Source organism: Elephantulus edwardii, unplaced genomic scaffold, assembly GCF_000299155.1.
Source record: "Elephantulus edwardii isolate Elephantulus edwardi_28Jun2011 unplaced genomic scaffold, EleEdw1.0 scaffold00065, whole genome shotgun sequence".
Taxonomy (NCBI): domain Eukaryota; kingdom Metazoa; phylum Chordata; class Mammalia; order Macroscelidea; family Macroscelididae; genus Elephantulus; species Elephantulus edwardii.
In genome coordinates, this window is record NW_006399815.1 from 2,536,646 (window position 1) to 2,548,805 (window position 12,160).

At 36.3% G+C, this 12,160-nt stretch overlaps 1 pseudogene; it reads left to right on the top strand.

Annotated features, from left to right (window-relative positions):
* Positions 1-607: 607 nt before the first annotated feature.
* Positions 608-941, top strand: LOC102852224 (annotated as a pseudogene).
* The last annotated feature ends 11,219 nt before the right edge of the window (positions 942-12,160 follow it).

Below are 12,160 nucleotides of genomic sequence, written 5' to 3' on the forward strand. Positions count from 1 at the left end.
TCATCATAGAAATACAAAACTAGACCATGAATAAGAAAGATTCTTTTTAATTAAGGTGTTGGGGGAGAATATAGACTGTTCCTAAGCTGCCAAAAGAATGAACAAATATGTACTGGAAGAAATACAGCTAGAATGGTCCTAAGAAGGGAAGATGGCTAAACTTCATCTTACCTAGTTCAGTCATATTATCAGGATACGCTAATTCTCAAAGAAGAATATCTAAGTTTTAAAGTGTCAGTGAACAAGAGAAATACCTTCAATGATTAACACACTGGCTATAATGACAAGGGCAAACGTAGTAATGGTTGTGAAAATGGCACAATACTGGGTAGTGTTTTGTTCTCCTTTATTTAGGATTGCTATGAATTGAAATTTACTCCATGACATCTACCATCAATTACCTGGTATCCATAAACCCACGACATGCAAGTACACTGGCACAAATTTTGTTTTATAAAAAGTAACCGGAGCTGGGGTGGGGGGGCAGCCCTGGAGCAGGGGCTGTGTTACTGTGCGGGGGCCCGGTTGCGGTGGCTGCGGTGACTACAGGACTAACGAAAAGCCACTAAAGTTCCTGTGGAAACAAAGTAGAATTTCGAAGAGCATAATGGATGGAGAGGAGAAAACTTACGGTGGCTGTGAAGGCCCAGATGCCATGTATGTCAAATTGAAATCTTCTGATGGTCATGAGTTTATTGTAAAAAGAGAACATGCACTCAGGAACAATAAAAGTCATGTTGAGTGGCCCAGGTCAGTTTGCTGAAAATGAAACCAATGGGGTCAATTTTAGAGAAATCCCTTCACACGTGCTATCAAAAGTTTGCATATATTTTACCTACAAGGTTCACTACACTAACAGCTCCACTGAGATTCCCAAATTCCCAATTGCACCTGAAATTGCACTGGAACTGCTGATGTCTGCGAACTTCTTAGATTGTTAGATAAAATAAATTATAATAAACTGTTAACTTTTTTCAGTGTTTAATACCTATAGTTCAGTTAGTAATTTTTTTTTCATATAGTATGTTGCCTAAATGCAGTTGTACTATATAAAGTTCACTGCAAATCAGATTATCTCCTGTTCTTTTTTCCATAGCAATCAGAGTTGAAATTTGTTTGCTGCATCAAACCAATTAAGGACATTTTCACAAACAGAAATAGACAGGCATGCTAGTTTGTAGGTGGTTTTTCCTTATCACTTGGATGTGACTATAGAAATGCTGAAATGTACGCATAAATGAGCATGTTCCACAGGTACATAATGGGGCTAAGTATTTTTAGGTTTTTCCTAAGAAATGTCATCTTACTAGCATTACCAGTTATACAAACAATTGCATTATAAATATGTCTATAACTTAGCCAAAACATTTATTTTTATAACTCCCAAAGATAAGGTTTGAAATTTCTTATGTCTTTTGATAAACTGCAGTATTGTTTAAGTGTATCTTGTCTTTTGTTTATTGTTACAATTTAAGAACTTAATTAAAAGTGATTTTTGAGTGGTCAGTAAGTAAACTGTATTACTTTGGTTTCTTGTGAATACCACATTTTGGCCAATACAAAATACTGTACTTTAATTGACTATAAAGGTTCCTTTTGCAAATATTTTTACAAAATACCTTGTTATGATTACTCCACTTGTAATTATTTAACTATTTCAAAAGGTCCATAGTGAACTTTATATCTTAAAACCTAAACTTTTCTGAGCTTTTGTGGTCTTTGTTCAAATGAAATGTTAGTGTGAAAAATGTCGAAAGGTTCAGTAAAAATTAGAATACTCCTTGAATAGTACATAAATTATCTCCGTTTAAAGAAAATATGACTTGTTAAAAATAAGAACTATAATTTATGGCTCTTCTGAAATTTGTAAGAAAGTCATTCAGCTTTTATATTAAGCAGACAGAAATGACAGATTATGACAGAGTAGCTCTCTTGGTTAGGCATGGAGGAAACAGCATTGAGATTGGATTTTGTATTGTTACTATCTTAATATAGAACAGCCATGATGAGGAGTATATGAAATCTTGAGGTTAGGTCTTTAAGACTTAACAGTGTGCACCAGTTTTTCCAAAAACTTCCAAGTACCAAACAAATAACCTAAACCTATCAAGGTAACTTTATGCTCTTAAGAAACCTAAATATACTTTTCATCTTACTGAAAGTAGCTGAATATAAATGCTGATTACATATATTTTAGTAACTTTGTAAGACATACTGGCACATATTTTAGTACAGAAGTTTATTCTGCTACTTGGTAATAAATAATGGCAATTAAACTTGATCTCAAAGGTCATAGCTAGAAATAAAGCTTAAATTTTTTTTTAGTTTTAATAGGTTACTTTGCGTGTTAGATCCAGAAGTAGCCTTAAGGTTAAGACATTAAATAGAGCTAAAATGAAAATTAGGAAAATGTGTATATCTTATAATAAACAGTGCATGTTAAGACTAAAAAAAAAAAAGTAACCATAACCTGTCTTATCCAACAACTCGATGGCACACAACAACAACAACAACAACAACAACAACATCATCAGTTTAAAGTCTTCTTTAAAAATCTGCTGGTACATCTTTCTGCTTACTCATTTATTTCTGTGTCCTTTTCTTAGTACGATATTTTATCTGGGGACAGTTTGGTCACCATCAATTCTCTCTTCTTATTATCACCCTGTCTGCCTGCTTGAATTTCATGACTGGCTGACTCAGACCACTACTCACAGTCTTTGACATCTAGACTTTGCCAATGAGCCTACCGTAGCTATTTTTCAAGTCTGAATCCTCTAGTTGTTTGAATCAATCAGTCGTAGGAGTGGACACCCACAGGGGAAGAAAATGAGAAAAAGGAAGGGGGACTTCAGGCCCAGCTAGAATGAGGTCATTGATTTGACTTCCAAGAACGTAAAAATCATTGATTACATTTTTCAGTAAAAAAAAAAAAAAATCCAAACAATGACCAAACTAGGAAAAGACTGATCCCTGAGGACTTATTTTGGTCTTTTTGGAGGAAATGAAAACACTATGGTTTGCAATGTCTTTTGTTTTGCATTATTTTCAGCTCTTATTCCTTTATAAATCCTTTCAATCACTGTGCAAGGAGCTAATGGGGAGCTGTGGTTGACGAGCTGGGAGTACTGACAAATAAATAAAAATGCAAGCTGCACTCTGCAGGAGTTGCACTGGTAACCCAAAGGTTCAAATCCACAGCTGGTCTGCAAGAGAGAGATGGGAAATCTCCTCCTGTGCAATTAACTACCTCTGAAGACCACTGGAGGGTCACCTATGAGTTGGTTTCAACTCCACACAGTAAACAACATTACTCCAGGAGACTCAACATCTGTAGGAGAACTGAACACAGAGACGTATGACCAGCTTAAACTTTCTAAAATTTAAGTTGGATTTAGAAGTGTCTATGTCACAAAAACTGGCATGCCACAAAAAAATATGGACAATGAATAAGTGTGACAGAAGAATTGATGCCCTTGAGCTATGGAGTTAGAGAAGAGTACTGAACATCCCTTGGACTGCCAAAAGAACAAACAAATATGTCTTGGAAAAAGTGCATCCAGGATGCTCCTTGGAGTCAATGATGATAAAGCTTCATCTTACATACTTTAGACATCTTTAGGGAAGAGGCTATTCCTTGGAGAGGGTCATCATATTTAGAAAGGCAGAAGGTTGGCAAAGGAGAGAAAGACCCTCAACCAGGTAGATTGACCCTTTGACCACTTCAATGGGCTATAGTGTCGCAGGAAGTGTGAGGCTTGCACAGGAGAGGACAAGGTCCAGCTCTGTTGTTCATAGAGTTACTATGGGTCATATGTGACTCAATGGCACTTAACAACAACAACAATGCAACAAAGGATATTACTGATTGGGGGGGGGTGTCTCAGTTGAAAGCTGAGAATGCCAGAAAAATTATTAATAGTGTTTTATTGATGATGCAATGCATTTTACTGTGTGTATAATAACAAATTGTTATTAACTTTTGAGAAAAATGGGAATCCCAAAACACTAAATTGTACCCATGTAAAACCTATACACAGACTAAAATGCAAGTTGTCCTAACAGGACAAAGGGACATTACGTTGTTTAAAATCAGGAAAGGTGTATGTCAGGGTTATATCTTTTCTCTGTATATATTCAATCTTTACATTAAGTAAATCACTTGAAAAATTGTAACATATGAAGAAGAATGTGGCATCAGGATTAGAGGAAGACTTAGCAACAACCTGCACTAAGCAGATGACACAACCTAGTTTGAAGAAAAAGAAGAAGGCTTGAAACATTTCCTGCAGAAGACCAACAACTACAGCCTTAAATACAGGTTACATCTCAACATCAAAAAAATAAAAATCCTCAGCACTGGAACAATAGGCAATATAATGATAGATGGAGAAAAGACGGAAGTTGTTAACTATTTCAGTTTAATTGGATTTACTGTCAACATCCATCGTGGCAGCAGTAACGTGTGTGTGTGTGTGTGTGTGTGTGTGTGTGTGTGTGTGTGTGTGTGATCTCAAAAGATGCATTGTATTGGGGAAAAATACTGTAATACTGTCAAGGACCTCTCAAAGTAGTTCTAAAGAGAAAGGATGTTCTTAGAGACCTAAGTAAAGACTAAGGTACATCTGATCCAAACGATGGCATATTCAGTGAAAGGTGGACAATGAGTATTGAAGACAGAAGAATGATTGCTGCCTTTAAGTTGTGGTGCTGGCAAAGACTACTGCATATTTCCTGGATTGCTAAAAGAACAAACAAATCTGTTTTGAAAGAAGTGAAACCAGGTTGCTCCTTCAAGGCAAGGCTGATGAAACTTCTCAATTATTCTGGGCATATTTTCAGGAAGAACTAGTTCTTGCAGAGAGAAACCATACTGGGAAAATTAGAGGGTCAATTGGAGAGAGGTAGATCCTCAAAAGATGCACTGACACAGTGACTAACTACTACAATGAGATTGTTGTTGTTGTTGTTATGTGCTGTGGAATCAGAACTGACTGATAGCAAACTCTCCAGCAGACTTTCAGGGCTGTAAGTCATAGGAGAGGAGATTGACCATCTATTTCTTATGGAGCAGCTGTTAGATTCAAACTTCATGCCTTTGGGTTGGCATTTCAACTCCTTACCACTAGGCCATCAATGCTTTCTCACTGGGCTTGAGCAGCACAGATATTAGGAGGATAGGACAAGATTAAAAAAAGGTTTAGAATTGTTTTTTGTAAGGTTTTGTTTTGTTGTTGTTAAGTATCATCAAGTTGAGTACAACCCATAATAAACCTATGAACAACAAATTTGAACTCCAACCTATTTTGCGCCCTTCTTATTATTTCTTACAATTTTTAATCCATTGCCACAGATATTGTATCAATCTGTCTTTTTGAAGGTCTTCCTCTCCTTCTCTGACCTATCCAAGCATGAGGTCCCTTTCAAAGGAATACCTTCTCCTAACAACATGCCCAAAGTACTTGAGATGAATCTTTACCATCCTTGTCTCCAAGGGGTACTGTGGTTGCACTTTCTACAAGACATACCTGTTTGTTATTTTGGCATTCCATGGAATATTCAACACTCTTCTCCAACACAACTCAAATGCATTGATTCTTCTCCTGTCATACCTATTCATTGTCCAGTTCTCAGATATATAACAGGTGATTGGAAAAACTGTGGCTTGAACTATGCACACCTTACTATTTAAAAGTACACCATTATTCTTTAAGTCTTGGAAAGATACTTGACAGCAGACGTTACCATTGCTATACATCTCCTGACTGCTACTACCACAGATCTTGATTGTGGATCCAAACAAGATGAAGTCATTGACAATTTCAATCTTTTCTCCATTTATCATGATGTTGTTTATTGGCCCAGTGGGAAGGTTTTTGTTTTCCACATGTTGAGATGTAACCGTATTGAAGACTGCAGTCCTTATCTTCTGCAGCAAACACCTCAGGTCCTCCCCATTTTCAACAAGGAAGGCTATGTCATCTACATAGCATAGGTTGTTGATGAATCTTCCTCCAAGCCCAATGCTACATTTCTTCCTCATAAAGTTCAACTCCTATAATGATTATCTGAACATACAGATTGGATAAATGTGGAGAAAAGCTAAAGGCCTGACACATACCTTTCCTGATTTTAGACTGTGTAGTGTTCCCTTGCTCTGTTTGGACAACAGCCTCTTTTTCTAGGTATAGATTTCATATAAACATAACTCAATGTTCTTGAATTCCTATTTTTCTCAGTGTTAGTCATAGTTTGTTAAGATCCACACAGTCAAATGTCTTTGCATAGTTAATAAAACACAGAGAGATGTTCTTCCAGTGCTTTCTACGTTTAGTCAAGATCCGTCTGACGTCAGCAATGATATCTCTGTTGCCATGGCTCCTTCATGGTTACCATGAATGGTAGTCACCTTGATGGCACTTAACAACAACAACAACAACATGAAAAACAGTGACAATATGAGTTAATGCGCTGAGTGACAAAAATCCTAGTGATGTCATGGTTTGAGAACTGCTGCTTGAGTTCACTGGTTTTATAGTAGTTAGGCTTTTTTCAATCCTCTCTTAAATTTCCATGGATTTAGAAGTTCATCTAGACCTTGAAATGTTACAAAGTGTGGCTTAATTAAGTACCTTTTATATTTAAAAAATCTTTTCCACCTATCCCAAATTCAGCATTCCAGTAATCAGCCACAATCTGTTATTTAACACAGTATTGTCAATAGTTAAAATGATTGCAGTTAATAATTGATAAATCGGGAGTTGTTCTGTAATTTTGAAATCAAAGTGTGAGTTACTCAGGAGTTAGTTTTTGGGTGATATGCACACTTAGGTGGCCTCTTTATTCTGAAAATTCATTTCCAACATATTGCTCTTTTAAACCATTAATATAATTAAGGAAACACTGACATTAGTTACCAAGCACTAAGACACTTAATGTGTTGACTTCACATTTGAAAAATTAATGTTAATGTAAACATTTGATATTTTGGAACATTCTCTGGCAACATACAAAAAGTTAAATTTGGATGACAAATTCCAATTAAATAAAGAAAATTCACAAGGGTCTGTGTGACAATATTTTTCTTGACAAGAAGTCCACTGCAAAGTTGAATTTCTTAGCTCTAAAGATGGATTTGGTGTGACAGCTATGGGATTGAATTAATCAAGAAAGCCTGCGGGTTAAAGAAAAAAAAAATCCAAAAGTTGGTAAGTTCTTAGAAATAAAACATTCCATAAAGGAACAGGGACTTATTATCTCTGAACACAAAACTACCAAGCAAAATTGTTAAGATGATTTTTTCCCTGGGTATAAGCAGACTGAAGGATTTTATATTGAATTGGCTGGGTTCCCTCCCCCTTTCAATTTAGATACAGTCACATCCCCTTTTCTGTTATAGAATGGGGACACCATCCATCTGTAGAGTTTAGTACCAAGGTTCTTGGAAGATGAACTTCCAAAGAAAGTGTTGGAAAGATTTTTTGAACATAAGAATACAGTAGCAATTGCAAACCCTCCTGAGGTTGGTTAATAGATAATGAAGCAGGTAGAGATAGGTGGGATGTTGCAGGAGAGTTTGACTGGCTACCCACAAGATCCTATTGAAGAAATTGCCACCTCAGTGAACAAATCTACTACTTCTCAGGGTATGAACTAAGGCTGGTGAGCTCTGACACCCAGCAATAGCCCAGAGTTCTTTGGGCTCAGAGATGCTACTTTACACTAACAAAACTAAAGAGAGATTGAGATAGAAACTCAGAGTGTCAATCTATCAAATTTTAAAGAAAAATATAGCTGTCAAGGAGACCTCACATTCAAGTCAGTCTGACCAGTGCAAAATTCATGAAAAAGAATAGTGGACTCAGAAGTTTGCTTCAGGAAGCAAAGGAAATAGAAAAAGCAGAATTCATTCTATGTGCAATGGGCCTTATTTCTGATAGGCCCCTGTATCCATCTCTATAATGGAATTGAATGGATACATTTCCTGATGCTTGTTCATGTTCAATTTAATAATAACTTATGACTTGAGAGTGATTTTAAACTTTTTCACTCCAAATTATGTTATGTTTATTTCTTGACTTACTTCTAAAAAAGAAATCTGACTTCTTGTATTTCTAGAGTTTTGAGAACAATCCCTCCATCTTCCCCATAGACTTTCTGAAAGACATATACTTCAAAGATAGATCAATTCTGGAACACAAGAGTGGTGAAATATTTCCATGACCTACACAGTCAAGAAACAAAAGCCAGAAAGACTAGAAATGCCAAACTGAACACATATATTCAAAACCAGAAACGATGGTCACAATTGGTATCACTTCTCTTTCCTCTCATTGCTGTTAGATTGGAATTGCCTTCAACTTGATTCCAACCCATTGTGACCCTCAATTGGGTTTCTGAGGTTGTAAATCTTTATCAGAGAACCTTGTACATCTTTTTCACACATGGATTGATGTGGTTTTTAATCTGCTCCTTTTCTGTTTAGCACCCAAACATATAACATCCTATGCACCCAGGACTCATATCCAAGGATATAGAAACCTTGGAAATAGTTTCTCTGTATTTCTCTCTGTGATCCACAGTAAAAACTTCAGTAAGGCACCAGGTAATTTTCTGACATTTATAAACACAGAGTTAAACAGATTTTTTTTTTTCCTTATCCCATATCCTTTCTTCTGAATTCCCTCAGTGGTGCAAACTTTTCATATTTTCTACTAATTGAAAGTTAGAGGTTCGAGTTAATGCTTCTGGCTTCATTCTCTGTTGTTCTTGTGTGTCATCCAGTCAAAACCTACCCATAGCTGAAAACCTCTGGGTTTTCAGAGGAAATTCATTAAACGAGAAAGGATTGTCTATTCTTTTCGCATGGAGCAACTATTAGATTAGGCCACATGTCTTAGGGATTGCTGCACAGCATTTTACCACCAGAGCTCCTTGAGAGAAGCAAAACAAACAGATAGATAGATAGAGAAAGAGAGACAGAGAAAGAGGTGAAATAGAGTGAGTTGAAATGTATCTGGAGAGTTTATTATATATATAGTTGAAATGCATATGTATAGCTGAAACATACACATATATATAGTTGAAACACACACACACACACACACACACATATATATATATAGTTAAAACATACATAGCTGAAACACACACACACATATGCATAGTTTAAACACACATATATATAGTTGTGTTGTTGAATTGGAACCTACCCATAACTAACACTCCAACTGGTTTTAAAAGGCAATTAACTGCCTGAGAGGCTGCAAACGGCACAGGGGGAGACTGGCCATCTTTCTCCTCTGCAGCCACTGCTGGATTAGAACTGCCAGAGAAGCACCACCTGTGGGTTAGCAGTGCTGTTCCTACTGACTATGCTACCAGAACTCCGTTCTGCCGAACAGCTGGTCACTCATTTCTCTTCATTCTTCTTCCCTTGTTTCTCAGCTGGATGGGGTGAACAGAGAACATTCGATGTTGGGCTCGGTATTTGGGCTCATGCTACCATAATTAGATAAAATGCAAACACGTATTTTAAATGGTTTGAATTATCTTTGTTCTTTAACTTAGGATGGCATGTATAGTTATTAAGTTTCTCAAAGAAAAAATAATCTAAATTCTTTATGAAATCATCTCACACTGAGTTGAAATACTATTGATTGCACAGCTAAAATTTGCTGCAGAAAATGTCACAGTTAATGTAAATTAAACCAAAACAGGGCCTTCTTTTTGGCCCTTAACTCCTTATCACTCTTCTGTTAATCAACACTTTTATGTTTTCTTGAACCTAATTTCAGTCTTGTTGCTTATCATTATGTAAGAAAATATAATTCTAATCAAGCCAGTAAACATAATTAAGAAGATCTAGCTAGTACATTTTGAAAGAACAGCATTTGCAAATGTTTTGAAATAGTAAGGTCTTATCTCCAGACTATCTAAATCCATAATATTTTAGACCAATCAAATCAAGTACCATACCCCTCAGGAAATACTGTTTTTCAGAAACAGAGCAGCACTGAATATTTTCATATTGTAATTTATGATATTTTTCTTTAAAAAAAAAATCTTGAAGTACTCCAGAGCTCTGTTTAAAAAGAAATTGCTGTACGTACACCTTGTTCCTGAACTTTTATCTTCCTCTTAACACAATCTAATTCATGACAACACTTATTTCAAAGAAACCTTCAGAGGATTTCTGCAGTCTTTAAGCTGTAAATTTTCCAAATGATGTTTCTTTCCTGTCTCAGACCATGTATTTACCTACATTCTGCCAAGCAGAAAAATCTAAAGGTTGTTTGTAATTTTATCATAGGAGTTTCTCATCATTGTATTCCTTTCCCCACTTTAACAAAACTTGCTGTGTTTTTTTTTAAAGTAAAACTCACACTTCAGTTTAAATTGTCAGATCTGTTAGTTGTTCCAACCTAGTGTACTTAAAAATCTTTACCAAGAGAAAAGCTCAACCTAAAAGGACAGCCCAGGGAAATCAAAACAAACAGAACAGTGGAACCAGAGGAGAGCAAAGTTCCGGTCCTGGCACTGTCATTGACCTTAGGCAACTCATACAAGCACTCACAATCTCTATTTCCTTATTTAATAAGTAAGAGGGTTGGACTGGAGCTTTGAGATGCCTTCCAGTTAACACATTTAAGGAGACATTTCAGACAGAAGGATGGATGAAAGCCTATAAGAGGTTGAAGAGCAGGTAGAGTGAGAATAAGAAGGGAAAGGGAGGGATTTCAGGACAGGAGGTTGTGCTAGAACATTAGAATTTAAAACTCAACACTGAAATAGTGCTGAGAGGTAAAATCAAGGTAGTAGGAGGGGCCACAATGAGGCAGAATCAGTAACTATTAAAGTTAAGATGAAGGAATGTGACTAGGACTAAATTAGTCTCACACAAATATTGACATATTCCGGGAGGAGAAGAATTTTAGTGAAGAGGAAGAGTGATGCAGAGGTCAAGGACTTAAATGAACATAGTGGATAACCAATAGAGAGATGATACCAAGAACACGGCAACGAAGAACACCCACATCAATACCACATAGAATTTGTTCAAATTGTAGCTCCACCACTCATTGTCTCTTACCATTGGGCACATTATCTATCATGTCAAATTGCTGTCTACTTACCTATTATAAAGTAGGGAGCTCTGCTGGTGGTAAGGATTCGTGCTGCCAACCTAGAGGTCCGTGGTTCAAATCTACAGCTTCTCTGTGGGAAAAAAAGATGAGCAATCTCCCCCATACAATTTACTGCCTCTGAAAACCTGTTGGAGCATCAGCTATGAATAGATTCCAATTTGATGGTACATAGCACCGCTAACTAGAAATGGACTCCTTGATTGGAAGTTTGAGTCTACTCAAAGATGCCTCAGAAGAAAAGCTTAGTAATCAGTTTTTACTATAAATTGAGTGTAAATTGGTTATTCCACAGATGTGTTATTTATACCAGACACTAGAAATTACTTATGAATAACAAATATGATAAATTGTCCACTCAACTGTCATTCCTATCTTCTTTCTTGCTGATAGAGCATGATCCTCTACCCTCAGGCCAGGATGACCAGGTTACTCTTGGATCTAGTATGCAGATCTTAAATAACCTATGCCAATCAGGGTAATTCCTTCTGCCCATGACTGACTAAAGAAGGATCACATGATCCAATTCTGGATAGTGAAATGCAATATAAGTCCATTCAATGGCTTCTAGGAAATCTTTCTTATTCTCAATTGGATTTCTGAAGCGTTTCTGCAATAGTTCAGTAAGTGTAAAGTAAGTTCTAAATATATATATAAAATTTATTTTTATATATTTTTATATATATTTATACACATACATACATACATATACACTAAAGAGCTGAATAGAAGATTCCAAAGGGCAGCACGGGATGACAAAGCAAAATATTACAATGAAATGTGCAGGGAGCTGGAGTCAGAAAACCAAAAGGGCTGAACTCGTTCAGCATTTCTTAAGCTCAAGGAACTGAAGAACAAATTCAAACCTTGAGTTGCTATAATCAAGGATGCTTTAGGCAGAATAATAAATGATCCATGTACTATTAAAAGAAGATGGAAAGAATATACTGAGTCACTGTATCAAAAGGAACTGGCAGACACAGAAGAATTTCATGAAACAACATATGAGCAAGAGC